Source organism: Aphis gossypii, chromosome 2, assembly GCF_020184175.1.
Source record: "Aphis gossypii isolate Hap1 chromosome 2, ASM2018417v2, whole genome shotgun sequence".
NCBI lineage: Eukaryota > Metazoa > Arthropoda > Insecta > Hemiptera > Aphididae > Aphis > Aphis gossypii.
Window position 1 is genome coordinate 34,050,360 of NC_065531.1, and position 20,525 is coordinate 34,070,884.

At 25.1% G+C, this 20,525-nt stretch overlaps 1 protein-coding gene across 7 annotated transcripts in view; it reads left to right on the plus strand.

Annotated features, from left to right (window-relative positions):
* LOC114127635 (junctional adhesion molecule A-like) overlaps nucleotides 1–20,525 on the plus strand; it is a 284,156-nt gene that overhangs the window by 138,410 nt on the left and 125,221 nt on the right. For all 7 annotated transcript variants that reach the window (XM_050201995.1, XM_027991934.2, XM_027991950.2 and 4 more), the window contains one exon: nucleotides 10,654–10,703. The gene's annotated coding sequence lies outside the window, so the exon portion shown is untranslated. The remainder of the gene's footprint in view (nucleotides 1–10,653; nucleotides 10,704–20,525) is intronic.

Here is a 20,525-nt window from a genome sequence, read left to right on the forward strand (position 1 = left end):
AAAGATTTCATTAGTGTTAAAGTTTTAATAGTTAAAAAATAAAGGCAAAGGGTTATTGTATTCGCTTTCTAAACATAATATCGTTTCAACTAAAATTAAAAATAAAATAAGACGCTACATCATATTGCATTATGTTATTAAGTAAGTATTATTAGTATTATCATGAAATGATTAACTGTGAAAACATGAAAAATAAAACATTACCGACATGTTTTACCTTTAATCACAAAATTATTTAATTTGAATAGTGTTTTCGTGAAGTATTATTTGTACTAAGTTAATATTGTAATTAAAATACATGAATACTAATTTAGTAAATCATTTCGTATATATTTAAAGTAAAAACATATATAAACGTTGATTATATCCTTATTCCTGGAAATGTTTTACAGAATATTACTCGGGCAAAATTGAATATTGATATCAGTTACTGAAACTAAAGTAAAAGTTTATGAAGTGCATATTATATATAATAGTACGTAGTAATTTATTCAATGTGCATTTTGTATACACAAAGTTTTTGTTTATTTTCTCCTACCGATTTCCAATAGAATAAAATAAATTAAAAATTTAATTCATATTTTGTCGATTTCATGACACATAAACACCATAAAATATAAGAATACTGTTATGTATAATATATGTCTGTAAATATAATAAATCGGTAATTATATAAATATTCTGATTTTTTGGTAACTACTGTGGATTAAACATTAATAATATATAGGTTCAAAAATAATATAAACTTTCTGTCGAAATTCACATCAATGTGTCTATCTAATATGATTGGTTTGAATGAGTCCACGTACACCAACCAGTAAATGTCCGAGAACATAGCAATAATATTATGAGATTCAAAGAACTCGTATCGTATCATCTCCTTTTTATCAGTTTGACTGTAATGGTATTTCTTGCACAATGTATTATTCATGTATCTCGTAGTTGCCGTTTGACCAGTAGCCTAAATAACGATAGTAGTAATAAAAATAATAGTTATAATAATAATATTCCAAAATGTTGGGAGAACGTAAAAAAATATAATAAAAATAACAAAAACGTAAATATACTGGAAAACAATGAGAATGAGAATGGGACCCTGCAGAGACAGCGAGTGCAAGAGACGAATGAAACGGGAAAACAGTAGGGATAATACGAATAGACCCGGTGAAAAACATAGAAGCAGGAAAACCACTATTATTAGGGTCAACTGTTTATGTGTAGAAACCACCTTTAGCGGTCCCGAACACAAAATAATGGTTTTTGTAGTGTATTCAAATAACGTATTATTATGGTTGGGCATAGTGTTAAACCTAAAATGTCCCTTAGCATAAACATACAAAACAGGGAAAACGATTGCTGTGTATATATTATTATTATTTTTCTAAACAAGAAGTTTAATATAAAAATAAGCATATTATTTTCCTAAAAGAGAGAGGGAAAATATCATGGCCATTTTTGTAGTTTTTACATTATATCAGTGCATCATATTCGTACTAATTTAATTGCCATGGATTTAGAAAATAAACTACATAATATTATTATAATAGCTTAATTAAATGTACATAAAATGTTATAAATAAGAAAAGAATTAACAATCAATATATTTCTTTTTTTATTATTATAAGAGAAAATTATATTAATTAATAATAATACCTAAAATACTTATTTTTGTTATACCTATAAAAAAAAAATGTTAACGATTTCTCAGTATCTTTTTAGAGGTCTCTATTTCATGTGTAATTAAATTCACGGGTATACGTGAAATCTGTAAATATTTTTTTAAGCGAATCCGTATATTAAACTACACGTGAATGTATGAACTTATTTTTCATGATATTTTTAATGACACACGTTTTTATCGTTTTTATTATTGTACGTAAAACTTTATTTTAAAAACATTAAGTATATTTTAATGGTGTCTAATTTCTACTTAGTGGTGATCGATAATAAGTTATTTATTTTAAATACTAAGCATTTGTTTCATATATCCTGCATTTTTACGATAATATTGCTTATAAAACATTTATTTTTAAAATAATAGGTGTTTTTAATTCTTAATTATTTACGCCAATTATTGACATATATTTTTTCAATTTTTTTAGATACTGAGTAGAGTGATATATTTATTGATTATACAATGCTTTTTCCATTATTATGATATGTAAATGTGAACACAATAAGTGCTCAATAAAATGGGTGTGGTTACTGGTAGAAAATTGGATCAAGTTTGTACTTAAGTGAGGTTCAAATTAATAAATTTCTAGAGCTTTTTTATAGTCATGAAAAAAAAAATCAAGGAAAACTGGAATTCGTAAGTAAATCCAATTTTAATTAAACTGATTTTGTTTTTTGTTTGGTGAAACTCAAGAACGAATCATAAATCGTTTCACCAAATGTTAAAATTATCTTTTTCTATCTATAATAATTCTCAAAATATTTCAAATATTTTTGAGCTATTTATGAGCATGGCCAATTTTCAATTTTTTTCAGTTTTTTTTTTCTATAATAATTTATTATAAAAAAATATTCATCGAATCTCAAACATTTTCGAAAAATTATCACAAGATTCCTCTTAGTTATTTTTATATTTTTATAAAAATATTTTAAGAAAAAAACATGGGCTCAAACATTTTTTTAAAAAAATTAAATTTAGAATTTTCATAAAATTCGTCATCATCGCAAAAGATTGCTAACTATTTTTTAGTTAGAAATTCATTAAATATTTTTTTTTCATAGTAAACAGATTTTTGATTTTTTTTTTTTAAGTATAGTAATATTTTATTATTTATGAATATAATATGTTAACTGTTTTCATATATTAAGTTGAATATTCCCTATAGGTTGTCATAATATTTTTTAACAAAGCTTAATTACTTTTATACTTGGTAAAAAAATATTTTATATAGCATTTCATAAAAAAAACTTAATAAAGGGGGGGGGGAGAATGTCATCATTGCAACTATACATTATTAATATTATCTACTATAATAATATAATAATTAATTACTTTAACCTGTAAAATTTAAATGTTTTAAAACCCAGAAAAATTGAATTATACATTATAATGAATAAAACACAATATGTTTACTGTATATAATTACAGAGAAAATATACGTGTATAATATGTGTTAGTGATATGGAAATAATTTAAACAATTTATTTCCCTGGGAACAGGCGCAAAAATGGTTTAATGTTGTTTTTATTGAAATAACAAAGGTTTATTGTACGGGTGTGGACAACGCTAAAATAGTATTTCCTCTTCGTCCCCAACCGTTAACATACACGGTAGAAACGATCAGATGAAAAATTGCCTGTTAGACCTTACTTCTTAGACATAAATCGACATGGAACGGGGGTCCAATCAACCTTGAGCTCGTTTGGGTGTGACAGCATGACAAGGCACTTATGTGTAGGTCCGAGAAATCCGGGATTATATGGGATATATTGGTAAAACAGGTCCTAATGAGTGTGTATATGTACACGTGTGTACGTGTGCAGTTTGTCGATGGTGGTAACGGGAGAAAGGGTGAAGGAGAGACCTTTCGGGAAAATTAATAACCAACGGCGCAGTGGCGTCAGGAGCAGACACCCCCAGTACACCGATCGTCGTATACACATGCCACACACACAAACACATACGCATGTTATATCCATACAACATTTGTGTATGAATATATGTGTGTGTGTGTGTGTGTACGTTTGTCCGAACGAGGGAGGGGGCGGTGGGACTTTTCCTCCACGTTGGAGGCAAGCAGTATACCATATAGTACCTAGTGTAGTACAGTAGCCGTGGCTATAAAACACTTCCTATGCTCGTTATATACTTCACAAACCGTAAAATATACGATTTCGTACGCCGGATTAACCCAACCACGAGCGGCTAACGACACAAATAAAACAACTACGTTAATGCCGAGCTTTCGCCGTCTCCGCATATTCGGAGAGTCCGGTCGCATTTATTGGTCGAGTAGTTTCTTCATATAGTTTTACGTATGTGTGTGATTAATTGTTTTTTTTTTTTTTCTAAATAATAAAGAACCGAGCACGAAGCAGAAAATTCCAATGCACGGTTGCTCAATTATTGGATATTAGATAAAAATAAACAATACCTGTAGTATCCACTTAAATTTAACTACCTAGGTGCTCGAGTTAAATCACAAAGCTACATAATTTAAATTTGTATAATATCACCCAATATATTCATAATAATATTGTGCAAAACGATACTAATGTTTATTTTAATTTAAGGGCATTTTACCAACTGATTTTCTGTTTTAATCTAACACACGGGTGATATAAGATTTAGACATATTCTAAGTTCTTTGCCAAACGTCCTGATTGATATAGTGAAGCAATAAAGTTCTAAAAACAGATTTTAATTTTTTGTCAAGTCTTCTTCAAATCGATTTTTCTATATTTTTGATTTTTTAGTTATTTACTTATCAAAATATGAAATTTGACAATTTTTAATATAACGTTTTTAGACATTTGGGTAGATAATTTAAAAAATGTGAGAAAATCTATCTCAAGAAGACTTGACGACAAATTCAAATCTATGTTCAGAACTCTTATCGCTACAATATATTAATCAGAGCGTTTGACAAATAATACATCTAAAATCCTGTTACCCGTGTATTGGATAAAGATATAAGAGTATCGGGTGGAATCCCCTTAATACTCGATTAACTGCTAAAAAAAATGTAAGCTTTTAAATGGATAATCACAACACATTATGTTAATGATAATAAATTTCCTTAGCTATGTCTCCTGTCAATTTTTTTGTGTGCACTGTTCTCTTATTCCGTGTATAATTCCAAAACGTATTTAAATATTATATTATTTAATTAATTTACTTGATTTTTAATCATAAATTAATTTTAAATTAGATTTTAAAAATGGTAATGTTTTTGGTCAAAAATTCAACTTATATTTAAAAAAAAATATATATATCTACACTATTATAAATTACTTTGTTTTTCATCGATTACATTTTGATAACATGTTTATTAAATTTTAACAAATAACACATTATATTATTTTTTTATCAAAATACAATTTAGAATTTTTGAAAATTTGATAATTTATTATATTTAAATTTATTTGGATGAAATAAATGTTACAAGACAAACATAATATTTATTGTTAAAAATATAAAATTATTTTCATTGTATTAATGACTATTAATGCACGTACCTATATTTAATGTTTATTTAGTTCTTTATTTTCAGCAGTCATGATGTTCATTATAATATTTTTCAAACATATGAATTTATATTTTTGAAAATTTCCATGGATATTACTTAATATTTAAAAAAAAAATTGTTATTTACTATGGGTAGTTTATAAGATGCGTTAAGCAGCCTGGAAATATAGTTTTATTGAACTGGGCTTTTCCCTGACAGCCCTTAATTTATAATTATTATATAAAAATAATAAATCACAAGAAATGCATGCTTAAATAATATCTAACTAGTATGTGTATTGCGTATTTGAAATAAAGAACACATTGTTTTAAACACGTATTTAATTAAATTCAAATTCAACATAATAATAAGTTACTAGATTTAATTCAAATAGTAGTTTAAAGTTTAAATTTATGGTTAATTATATATTTAAGTTATGATTTATAATAATTATATTGTGTTATTTATTTTATCATAATGTTTAGTTAGCAAGTCTTTTTTTATTTTTTTATATTTTATTTTAAAATCGCTCTTTAGTATTAATCAAATAAATACGTATGTTAACTGTACGTTTTTCATTAAACAACTATTTAAGTTGTACTAAATAATATTTTATCAGTGACATGTCATTTCTTGTTGATTTATTAAACATATATAATTTTGGAAATTTATAGCTTTCATTAATTTATTATATAACAGAACAACGATTACATTGTAGTATAACAAAATTTTAATTATAAAAATACTATATTTCTTTTCATAATATAGTATCATTTTAGTTTTTACTTTAAAGGGGACATTGATAAGAAAAAACCTTGACGTAAGTACCTAGTCGCATGAATTTAATTATTGTCACGGAAATAATAATGTTATTATGATCACAGGCAATTAAAATTGATATTTAATTGCCGTCTTCAGTTGAAGTGTTTGTTTTTCAAATTTGCATAAATCAGCTATTCTGCCATCGAACATTAGAATATTTATATGACGAAGAGAGAAAATGATTGACGTTTCCGCAAAAAACCCGAAACGCTCTTATGCAGCACTTAGGAACATTCAATACATATATTGTATATTATATAGTGCTTTGTTTAATAACTCTTCAATGCCTTCAGGAATTCGTTGATGATGATGATGATGATATTATATTAAATCAGCAAGTAGACGTACCTAAATGAATTGTTAATGTACCTACTCATATATGTTTACGGTCCACAGCCCCTTGGAAATTGTGTTGCGCTATAATATTCGATTCACCACTATTTCATGGAACCACCCTCACGGTACAGTGGACTTGTGGTGGTACAAAACTTAGGACTTAAAAAAACCTGAGGCCACCTACCCTCTCAAAACTCATTCCTTGCTCACAACATCGCTCTACCACCTCCACCACAACCAAATCCAATGCGATAACCTCATTATTTCACACCCCATTTATGGTTAAGTTATGGCTAGCAAATAGTAACCTATTATAATTTAATAGATAAGTCGTGATAAATCAAATCTCGATAACTTAAAAACCTTCATAATTCAGTGTCGTTTTTTTCTTTTGAATAGCCCACAAGTCAAACCTATTTTTCTCTTGAGATTCGAGTTATCAAGTCTCGGCTATACAACATTATGTTATTATAATTATACGCACGCGAATGACCTACTCGTTATTTTAAATGATATTATACATAATATAACAATACATACGCGCGGTTAGGAGTTGCGTATGTGAAGATTCTATTTCAACTGTTATTCAGGTAAATCTTTGAGGAGGATGTAAAGTGGTGATTTGTAGGACGCAAGTTCGAAAGACGCGCAATAACAGCTTCCGTCACCCACTTCCGGTTGTGGCGTAACGCGACAAAAGTTTCCACAATTTTCCCGGTTAACACACGCACAACAATCCCAGTTTTACCCATACGAATGCAAGCAACAATGTTTCCTTCCGCAGGATATAATATCATTACCATTATTGTAATACCGTATCGTATAATACAACCATACACGGGATATCTATCGTCGAACTTTTTACCATTCATCGCAGCACGAAAAACTAAAAACGGCTAGTGTTGGTTATGACGATAAAATAATAATATTACTACTTAATAAAATAGTGGTATAATCTAGTAGTGTAATCGTTGAATCGGAGTGTACGAGAAACTAAAATATATCCACACACGGTGGAAGTTGATATTGATGATAATACTAGTTAAGTATTGTTCGTTGTCCGTTGATCACGCCATCATTATTGACACTAATTCGATAATATTTGTTTGCAAACGTGATGCTGTGATCGACGAATTTCAATAATATTATTTTCTTGATGATATTAGAAACATTTTTAACCAATTTTACAATAATTTTGTAAAGAATGTAATTACTATTGACATATTACATATAAAAGAAAAGTAATGCATTAACGGTAACGATAAATCTTTTTTTTTTATCGAATGTTTTTTTTTTTTGTTTTATTTCATGCTATATTGTATATATAAGCTATTTTACAATTCGATTTGGAGAATTCTCTGGCTCTATTGAAAATAAAGAACAATGCATTTCCAAAAATAACAATAAGTCTAAAACGTAAGGAGGAACTTTTTATGGATAATACCAATAATATAGGTACCTTAAAGTAACATTCAAATTGTTGATTTAGTAAATATAAACTACATAATTTAATAGTATATAAAATAATAGAATAATATAATATATAAATAATTTAGTATACTCTTAAATAAAATGTTTATTTTTATTATTGAACTTATAATATTATTGTTTGGAATATTTTACACAATTTTAAACTATATTTTTATAATTAAATGAATTTTGATAAAAATTATATTTTTATTTTCTTCAAACTTTTCATTTTTGTATTATACTTTTTTAATTACCTACCTACGACCCATGTAGTTCATCATAATTTATTTTATCAGGTGAAAACATTTTTTCATATTTGACTTTGTAAAAAAAAAAATGATCTACAAGTTGATACCTGAGTATTAATTTATCAAGTACTATTAAAAGTTAGTTTTAAGTATAAGAACATAACAGTACAGATTTATAATCGAGCACAAATTAACAAATAATATATTCAAAATATGCAAAATCTAAAAAAAAAGAGAGTATAAATAAATCTATTTATATTGATATAGTTCGTTAATTGTGTTGGATATGTAAAATCATTATAGTATAAATACTATAAGATATAATATTGTACTGGATGATTATATGCATTATTATAATAATATTAAAGAAAAAACGATAAAAATTAACAGTAATTACTAATTTTATAGTATTATTAACCATATATATCATAGTTATTTGATTGTCTATATTATTATTTATTATTTATTGTATATTGAAGATTTTAATTGCCAAATCTCAGATTTTTTAAATTAACATATGTAATTTTTATTGTATAAGCCTATTTAAAAAGTTTACTTTACTTAAGAGTAATTATTAAAATTTGAAATGTTTTACAGTTAAACAAATTTAGATAAAATAAAGATTATACAATTATAATAGGTAAAATAACAATATTATTATAATAACCACATTCATACATCGTGTAATGTAGTATACAATAATTCAATTACACAGTATGCAGTAGGTATTTCAAATTTTTTTTTTTTCGATTGTCTGATTTGAGTGATAGAGATATTGTTTTTATTTTATTTACTATAGCAGTTTACTCCCTAAATTTGGACACAATATTCGGCAGGAATTGAACCGAATCGACTGAAGGTTTCATGAACATGAAAAAAAAGTTTAAAAAGCTGTATAGTAATTCCCTACTGAGAGGATTCAGAAATGCAATAACAATGACACCGGCTTTTTTTAAACCACTGACGCGTATTGACCGGATATTTAGCTTTTATTTTCAGAGGACCTTCTATTTTTCGATTGGAGAAATGAAAAAAGGTAAAGAAAAAATACAATAAAATGGTCAACGTGTTAAAGTACTCAAGTATATTGACATTTCAGGATTCGCGTAGACTGGACTCTCAATTTCTTAGTGACTCTACTTTGAACTCTAGTCGGTACATTTAACAAAATAATCTGTCACTTTTCATTCAGAATTTTATTTTATTTTGTTGTTATTATTTTTTAGAGGTTTAAGAAAAAAAAACATATAATTTTATGAAATAATAATACACACTTTTTAATTTTTTTTCTTGTAGTTATTAAAATTGTGTTAAGCTTTGGCCAGTGCATTCTTACTCCCTACCTCTACCAATTGTATTGAACGTGTCACGAATTCTAATTTATATATGTTTATAAATTATTAATACTACCTCTATATTAATGACTTAAAAATTGAAAGGTAAATCCCTATAGACAAAGCATTTTATAGGTTATTCGTATAATATACTACTTTCAAATTCCGTTAGTTCACGTATTTAGAGAACGAAAATATATAAAACAAATAAAGTATTAAAAAGAGCTTATCTAAAATAATAATACAATTTAAAATAATCTAATTACGCAATCGAGTATTTCGAGTATTTTTAAAACTGTTGATATTCTTTTTTTTTTAATAGGGATTTTTTTTTCTATTATTTAAAAAATAGGTTAGTTAAAATATTTATTATGTTTTTTATTATTTTATAAAAAAAATGTCTTTCCAAAACAAGAACTATTTGATTTTTATTTTAGACGAGACCTAAACAAGTGTTATTTCTATACGTAATGTTTTATAAGGACTAAATAAATATGATATAGAACCTCAATACACAGTTACTTTCAAGTGTTATAAATATATTTACATATACTCTAAAAGTAGGAATTTTCAAATCGGTAATAAATCGAAATTACTATATTTGTATAATAAAAATAATAATAATAATAAAAAGGTTTACACACTTTAAAATTATAGTAAAAAATAATTTTATTGAAACAATCACCTGTATAATAAATGGAAATTCAATGATTGGAAAAGTTCTTTATAATATATAATATATTATATATATTAGTAAAAAATGAAGTCCCTGGGCGTTTCTTTCTGAGGAAAACATAAAAAACCATCCATAACCCTAAGCACAGTTAGCCCACGTAGATTATTAACGGTTTTATGTTGGCAGAGTTATCCCATAGCAAACGGCTCGGAAGCATTTTAAAATGGTAAATAATATTACGAACATTAATCCATGAAAGGATAATTTACAACCACCTCCTTCCATTCACGTGTCAAAAATATATGGCTCTTGCCACGACGAATCCGGATAAACGATCTAACTAATCTGAAACGCTAAAAAATATGCTAATTCCATCATAAAGATGAATTTTGAATTTATTTTTATATTTGTATTTAATAATATAAAATTTCAATTAAACATATATTATAAAATATAGACATTTTAAATTTTAAATTATTTTATTGATTATTAATGGTATTTTTATATATTATCAATTATGATTGAAAACGTATACAAAATGCTTGTGTAAATTAATCTTAATCTTAATTTTTTTTTTCTTACAGATATATTTTACAATTAAAACCAGCAAAACACCATTCATCTGATACTGCGGGTAAGTTTTTATAAAATTTAAATTTATTAAATTTTTTTTTTTTTTAAGTAAAAGAATTCTATTAAAATTCATAATATTTGTACATTTTTAATTGCTTTGCTACACATAAATTTAAATCTTTTTTTTTTTTATGGTTTTATCTTTAAATTTTTAAATAATAAACATTAGGTACCTACTAGATTGTTTATTAAAATTATCAAAAAGAAATTGTTATATGTTATATACAATAATACAAATATTATAACTTAGAGTTTATTTTTTTCGTAATTAATTAAAAGGGTTATGAATCATAATGATAAAAAACAAAAATAATAAATTATACAGATTTTATAAATTTAGTTTAACTATTTTTGTTTTATATTACATGATAGTTATTAACATTCTAATTTTCACAAACTGTTTGAGTAATCATGATCAATTAAACTGTCCAATTAATATTATCATTCACATATTATTATAAATTATAAACTATATTAATATCGGATTTTGTTCAGACAGTTTCGTACAATACATAAAACTCGTAATGAAATAACAATATGCATACACAAATATGTTTTCATTATCAATATTATTATTATAAGTTATTTAATGTTCCATAACTAATGGAGAGACAGTGATCTACTAAATAGTTAATAGACTCAAGTTCTTAAAATGGTTAAGTTCTTAATTATTTTTAAGGGTGATCAGATAATTGTATAAACTCAAGTGTGTATTGAATAATAGTAAAGAGTTCTATTTATCATAGAGTTGTTCACAATAACTTACTTGAAACGGAAGTCTTGATCATCATTTTTACATCTTTTTCGATGCTTCATGGTTTTGGAGTTAATTGATCACCCAGGGGAAACTTTGTTGCTAAGACACACTACCACTATAAAAAAAGTATATATTTATTTCTCATATTAGATTATTCATTGTTATACCTAGTATAATATTGACTTGTCATAAATATAATATTACAATGATGATTTTTTTTTTTTAAATTCGATTTTAATATTACTATCTTATTAATAGTAAAGTTGTACATTTGGTGACAAGTATTTTTAGATTTATAACTTGGAGTACAAATCAAGCGGCCATAATATAACCATATAGCCTTTGATCGATAACGATGATACAATTAATAGTTATTATTGACAGCTGTCGATGTTGTGAAAGTCAAAATAGTGTTATATTTGTGTATTTGTGTACCACATCCTTCCCCTCTTCAAATATAAATTCTGCGCGTGCCTGCTAGAAGCAAAACGAATCAAAAAATGTTTATTATTTTGTATACATCACAAAATTACGTGGTTATAATGTTAGGTAAAGGGGTACGAGCCCTGAATGAAATCGGTCCTATAATATATTATACATACAAAGAGAGAAAACCTTAGTCAGGCGGCGGGTTGGATCGAGACGTGTGGTATACGTGTGTGTGTGCGTGTGTGATTCAGGAACGGCGATATGATGATACTTTTAGCGCCTGTGACGGACCAAATACGTGATAAGAATACGGAAATAGATGTGGATCGACGGGGAGTGAAAAGCATCTTGGTGACGAGTGTGTAGTAGAGGTGGGGTGTTATAAGACGACGACGATGACGGTGGGAAATCGACATCTGCTCGAGGGTCGATAACGAAAACTACTTGCGCGGTCTTATACACACGTGTTTCACTTTTTTTTTTTTTTTTTGATCCGCTTTTCGTTGGCGAACTTCAGCATATTGGATTTTGAATTACAACCATCCCACCGTCTACTTATCCTCCACAGCTACTCTAGACTCATCGTGGGTCCCCCGAGTAAGATTGTATATACTCAGGCATATACAGGTTAGTCTATAAAACCCTAGTGGGACGTGGAATTTTATCCAACTAGAGTCATGTGCTATAAAATATTATGACGAATGATAATAATATTATGTGGAATGCATTTATGGTCGTTTAGTTTCTTTTTTTTTCAAAAATCAATATCTATTTTCAATCGACCAAATTATTAATGCCACAATTTAATAGTTATTTTTATTTTTTTGTATTTATATTCTTCTTTTTTAATGATGATGATTTTTATACCTATTGGGTATTCTAAATGTTAACATTACACTAGATCATAATTTTTAGAAACTTGTCATTAAACATGATAATAGAATATTATTACAACTACCTTATATAAGTTATTATATATATATCTATTACAATTGTTGTTGAAAGTTACTCCAGTTTATTTGGCTAAGATTTTTGTATTTAATATATTTTAATACGTGTTTTAGTATAATACAAATTTCACAAATTTGTTATTATAATTTTATCGATGAAGTGGTTAAATCTGTTTTATTTCGTTTTATCATAAGGCTGTTGTTTATTTGACACCAAATTGAAGTCAATACAAATAAGGTACACATATGAATGTTTTGTATTGTTTATTTTTTTGGAAAATCAATCAATCTTTATTCATTCTCGTTTCGTTTGTTGACACATATTTTGCAGTTTCGAAATTACAATATACTGGAAGGTTTGCATATTATGTTTAAGTATTCTATTGGAGTATATAACAATATTATATATTATTATACGTTTGTTTTGTGGTAGCTGTTTTCGTTACCCAATTTTTTTTTTGTTTTGTTTTTTTGTGAGGGTTTCCACCGATATAAAAATATCCGAGAGTCTAACAAAAGAATAATTTCATTGTATGATGATATAACTTCATTTCTTTATCATTATTATAAATATTTTTACTTAACCAAACATTCTTAATATAGTTTAAATTATATTGTATAATTATTGAACATTTATTTTTTTTTTTTATTATTATATTCAAGTGTTTGATTAAAAGTATTACATTTTTAATATATTATTAGTATTAGTGATTCAAACAAAATCAAAAATAACGTTTTTATAACAACTCTGATATACCTATTTTCATAACGTGACTTGGGTACCTGATTATTATACCTATATTTTAAACTATTTTTAGTGCACAGAATCGCAATGAATAAATGCAAAATATGGTTATGGAAGTACCAAATCTCACATATGTATTAACGTTTTGTGATAAATCTCGAAACGAATTAAAAACACGATTCAATAAATAGTTATAATACTCTTATCTTGATCATTACAATTAACCTAAAAAATTGACATTCAATTATATGATTTCTCTTCTTAAAATAATTCAAAGTTTGAATTTATCACTTGTTGATTTTAATGTATTGAACAAAAATCATAATTTAGGTTTTTTAATACATACTAAAAACGTTTCAAAGGTATATTATATTTTGAATTTTAATTGTGTCATTTAACTGTTGGGCCATCATTCTTTTCCATAATAATAATGTATAGTGTATACTGTATATACATTATACATATGAATACATCGTTAAATTAATAAAAAAAAGTCCACATTAAAAATATAAGGTACTATATATGGTACTTATTATAAATGTATATATAATATTATGTATACATATTTTATGTATTATATATTTAACGAAAATGTATACATAATATTGTAAATACATTTTAAGGTTTGTATAGGGTTATTTGACTGAACATCAATAATGAATCTATTAAATATATTGGTGATGACATAATAAAGTTACCATAGAAACATAATACAAGTAGGTACATCAAAACTTGTCTTATAAACATCATAGTATAGCAAATTGTATAATATATATTTTTAATATGGTTGCTACACAATAAATAATAAAATATATTACATAATATTATATTTGAATAATAAAATATACTAGTGTTCAATAACACCATTTAACAGTGAACACATTTAAGGCCTATATTATTTTAAACACATTTTGTTTTATAGTTGTATAATAATATATGAAATATTATATATATTTATTTATTAAAATATGGTTATCATTTTTTTATCGTACATAGGTAGTTTGTATATCATTATATTATGTAATAATAAGTAAAGTTTTCACCATTATTCAGTATTTAACATTCATAGACACCAAATAATATAGGCATAAGATAAAACAAAAAATTGGACCATATAAAGGAAACTGCCACATTAAAGTAATCTAGTCTATTTATATTGCTAATAACTTTAAGACCCGTTAAAAAATTAAACTTAGAATACATTTTAATTATATATTAAAACAATTATTTATTATATTATTTAATAAATATAATTTTTTAAATTTTTTTTTACTAAAATAATTTTCTTATGATTATTTAAATGCTATACAAAACATCATAATTTAAGTATTATTTAATAGTTAGTCGGTTGTCTGAAATTTGTTCTAAATTTTTGGGTATCATAATTTTGTGATCAATATTCAAAAAAAATATAAAATATGTAAAGTATAAGAGAATTTGAAAAAAGTATTAGCTTCACATTTATTCATTTTTACACTTTAAAATGCACTCTTTTCATACTGATAACTGTGTATATGAAAAAAAAATAGCTTTATATATTCAATATAAATATCAGGATAGTGATTCTCATTGCCTTATAAATAAAATAAAAAATATTCTAGGTGTCTACTATACATTTTCTTTTTTAATTTAACAACAACTAACTATAATCTTTAACAATAAATAAACAATATTTTTTATGGAATAAAATCGTATTTATATTTTGATTTATAAATGTTAAATATTGACATAAATTTATAAATCCAAACAACTTTAATAGCATAGAATATAAATATATTGATACAATTAATTGTTAATAATTTGAAATCGATGACTATAGACATTTTAATATTCAATTTATTGTTTCAGCTCTAACATTAATACATTATTAAATCAATGATCATTTTAAAATTATAACTGATGGCATTGTTATTTATAGAAGCATCACTGTAAATTAGTAGTTCTTGATTTAGATCCTTTTGATGTTATTTGTTTGAAAATTAATATTTAAACTTTCATAATTGTAATTTTAGCAAGTTGATTCTACGCTGTTACGTTCAGATCTTGCCGTTTAAATGAAATAATTTTTTTAATGTTAAGAATAAAATATTTTTAAATTTATCTATCTATTACACAATAACCTAAGCATTTATACTCGATACACATAAGTGATAAATTTTAGTAATTAAAAAAAGAAACCATTATTATTATTATGAACGTAAAATAATAGTTAATTTCATATACTATACGGTTTTAAATTCATACGTATAAAATGTGAGCTCCAAGTCGTATTTTGGTTTATGTACATTACACGTTTAACGAGTGGGTTTTAAATTGAATTTGAATTTTTATAGCAAGAACTTTCAAAAGAAAAAAAAATATCTCAAATAATAATTTTAAAATAATAAAAAAACGTTTTTATAGTACGTTAAATTAATAATATATACAACATATCAGTTTGGTTTATGATTTTACTGAAAATTGAATTGAGATCAAATTACATTTGTATAGATCTAGAGTATTTAGTTTTACACTAACATATTAGTACCGACAACATTTGATTTACAAGTTCTTACTGTTTAATATATTAATTCAAAATTTATATTTAACATAAATAAGACAAATCCTATATTATTAATCTTCAAAATCGTATGTATAATTCATTGTTTACGTCACAAATTCACAAATTCACAAATAAGTAACATAAGTTAACGAATAAAAACAAAATCGAATAAATCTTTTAGGATATCTGGGGACATACAACATTTTATTAAGGTAATTCAGTTAATTATTATCATTTGAATTAAACTGCTTTATAAAATTAAATTAAAAGAATATATAAATACATGAATTATTTAATTTACTGTAACTATACCTAACATATTAATTGGATTAATTGGATTTTATATAACCAAAGTAAATTACTAAAATAATAATATATTTTTTATTATTTTGTCTACTTTAAAATTCTTTTCACATTTATCTCAATACTTCGTAACATTTGATATTATCATACATTGTGCATAATCCATTAAAAAAATTCTCATTTAAAATACGCATTGCAACTGAAATATTATAGTATTATACTCTGCATATATTATAATAGACAACAGGTATATATGATGTATTTTAAAAACAATGTTGTTGTTGTCACTGTCGGTACTAAACAAAGACTCAAACTTTTGTAAAAAATGATGATTGTTACCGAAATGCTATTCTTTTTATGTATTAAGATATAATAATATAACTAATACTTTTATTTTCCATATGATGAATAGGGTTTTATATATATTTTATTTTGTTCTATTATATTGTCCATATCTATTAAAATATTTTCTTAATGGCATATATGTATTTAATTGAACTAAATATTTTATAATAATATGATAATGACCTATGTTGTTTAGATAAAATTCAAAACGTGAAAACTACAAAATAGAATATAGGTACATCAATTAATATAATTCGTTTGCTTATTAAATTTGTACTTAGTAGTTATAAAATTGTAATTATTTTTTGAAAATAAATATAATAAAGAATTAATAAAGCCATACATGTTTATAATTATTTTTAAATTATTATACCAGTTTATTTAAATAATAAATAAAATATATTAGAAATATCACTGAAAACTGTCATCTATAACGAATTGGTTGCCATTTAAAATATTTTTTACATACATATTGCAATATGTACTATTGACGTAAACTAACCTTTTATTTTTACTTTAATTGTCGTAAGTTATTGTAAAAGAAATCAAAAGAATTCCCTAAAATGCTCTACAAAGAAGATAACCCGAGTGGAGAGGAATGTTTGAAGGGGAAAAAATGTTACTCATCAGTTCTCTTTCATTAATTTATATATATATATAAAACATTTCACTTATAGTTTTGGAGTATTTCGATGATTGTGGAACGGTTATTGAAAAAAAATAAAACGAAGAATAAAATTCCATACGATAAACCACTCAACCATTCTCATGATACACACGGATGCCAATATAAGAAAAAAATTTAGTTACCTTTAAAACATATACATATATACTTATATACTTACTTACGTATATACTTATACACCAATTCGTAAAAGTACTGTGTATCATTAAAGATAATTTCTCAACTAACATATTTTATTGTATTTTTCATACATTATTGAGGTATTTTAAAGTTAACATTTTTGATTCAAACCCTCTCAATACTTTATAATAACACTTACACTAATAATAATCATTATCATAAAAATAATTCAGCTATCGAGTACGGTTTGCAACGATTATTGGTAGAATATTCTGTGAAATTCATCATAACTGCTTAATGTGTTACAAAATGCGTAAAGTTTTAATCCTAACGTATACCCTGAAATAGCATATTTATGGAAATAATATCTCATTTTCATCAAAATAAATACATTATTTTTATATTTTTACCAACAAAAAAATGTTGTGTTTAAATTAAAAATGTTTATACTTGAAGAACGAATGAAAAATCCGTTTAATCGACGATTATCAATCACAAACTTAATAATACTGTAACTACTCAGTATAATCTAATCTTAAATTGTATGTTTTCGATCATTTATCTTCTATTTGCAAGACTTGAACATTCAGGATCAATAAGTCTGGCATGCAAAGTTTATTTCAAACAAATAATATGTGATCAAATAGTTTCAGGTGCTTTGAAAAAAGAAAGTCCTAAGACACTTCACTGTTCGTAGCGGAAACACTTTAACGTTAGACATAGTTTATTTATCTGTGTTTCTAGAAGATTGAGAACAAAATAAAAAATGTAAAGACGTTTAAAAATTTGTAGTCAAACTCTTGTGCTGACGAAATTAGCCTGGACATAGTTAATGCGAATACGACCACATGCGTCCGGAAAACTTTGTGGGCCATCGGACCTTTTCACCACGGCCAGAGGCTACTTCAGTCGCCATTGTCACCAAACGTGGGTCCAACAGCCGAGTTGACCCACAATTATTATTATTATTATTATTATTACTTTACTCGGTAAAACGCGTATCGTTTTAATAATATTATTCCGTTGAATGTCGCTGTGGTCTCACTCACTTGTATATTGCTCACCGAAGTATTTAATCAGATTTCAGACGTGTAAATCGCATAACGTTTGAATTATATTATGTTAGTGCATTTAATACGGATAATTTAATATCACGGTATGATACTGAACTTCACCATTTTTTGTCGCCGTTGATGGAACTCTCTATCCGCTGACGTACGTGAGATATTTACTTATTTGAGCGTATATTTTACATTATATTTTAATAATATTAGCATCACGATTGACTGACGATACCATTTTAAAAACATTTATCACACGCGTGGGTCAGATACACAGATGATAATAGTATTTTTTTTTAAAAAAAATTCAATTGGACTGTTTAAATGTGTTTATACACACATTCGGTGGAATAGACATTGGATTTTAGATTACATCACAGAAATATTTTCGAGCGTACTTTTTGTTTGACATTAATCTATACCTATAATATTACTATTATACTTCTATATACTTTTTTTTTATTATTATTTATTTTCCAAACATTGATTACATTATCCTATACACGATACGGTGTTACCTATTATTTACAAAAAAGATACGAGTGCACCAGGTTTTTGCAACGTTACACATATATTTCCGTGTCGAGTTTACTTACTGCATATTATATTAAGAACGTTTTTATTTCTTTCTCGAGAAATTTTTAGGAATTTATATTCATTACGAGTACGATTGGGATCGACATAATCTATACAATAAATAACAACTAAATTCGTATTACATACAATAATTTATTTTATTTTATTTATTTTGTAAATATGTCGAATTACGTGAAAATGTATTCACATTTGCAAGTTTAGAATACTTTCATTTTTTTTTTTTACATAATTTTAGTCACATAAATATATATTTTCAAATGTGTAATATACGACCAAAATCATTCCTGAGCTTTAATTTAATATTTTTCAAATTATTCGAACAATCACTTAACAGTTAAAATATTTAACAACTTTAAAATTGTTATTTTTTGTTTTTATATTGGTCCTTCTAATAATCCGTGAAAATTAAATTTCATAAAAATAAAATAAAAACATTGCAATGTAATTTAATATACTATTCAAAAGTTATGTAAGATTATAAGAACGTTTTAAATTTATAATTAAAAATTAATACTCATCCTAAAACTTTTGCTTTGTTCTAGTGTAAAATTGTAAAAGAATGCATATAAAAGTTTAAATTTTGAGTATACATTATTTAAGAACCGTACTAAGTACAAATAAGTACGTATATAGTTTGAAAATTGGAAATACAAGAACACCGAGTTTGATTAAATATTACCAAATAATATTGTACTATTTTTATACAAAACATTTACAGTATTTTTGCCAAAAATGATTTATATTAATCTCATTTATCTAAATCTCATCCATAACAAGTTACAAAATAAATTTTGAATTAAAGTGAGCAAGTCTTTATTTATTTATATCTATATTTATTTGATTTAAATTTTAAGATGTATACAATTTATTATGAGAGTTAATTCTAAAAGTAGGTACATATAACAGTAAGAGAAATGTGAATCCTCAATTTATACAAATACTGTTATGATAATATGTACCGTGTTAATTATTGAATGTTAACCGATAACAATATTTTGATATCAGTTAACCTAAATATCAAGAATATTAAAGAAAAAAAATAAAATTATGTAAATGTTTATTTGTCAAAATTAAGATATATTTTCAGTTAAACAATTTTATTACAACTTATATTTTAGATATCTTATTTATCAATTAATTACACGGAACTTCAATAAATATAATTTTTTTAAAAACTAAACATTTTTAGAAAAAAAAAAATAATATATTAAATGTTATCCACCAAAATATAAAAGATTAGTCATAGAATCCTTGTTGCATCAGTTCACGAGGAATACATTTACAAAAAT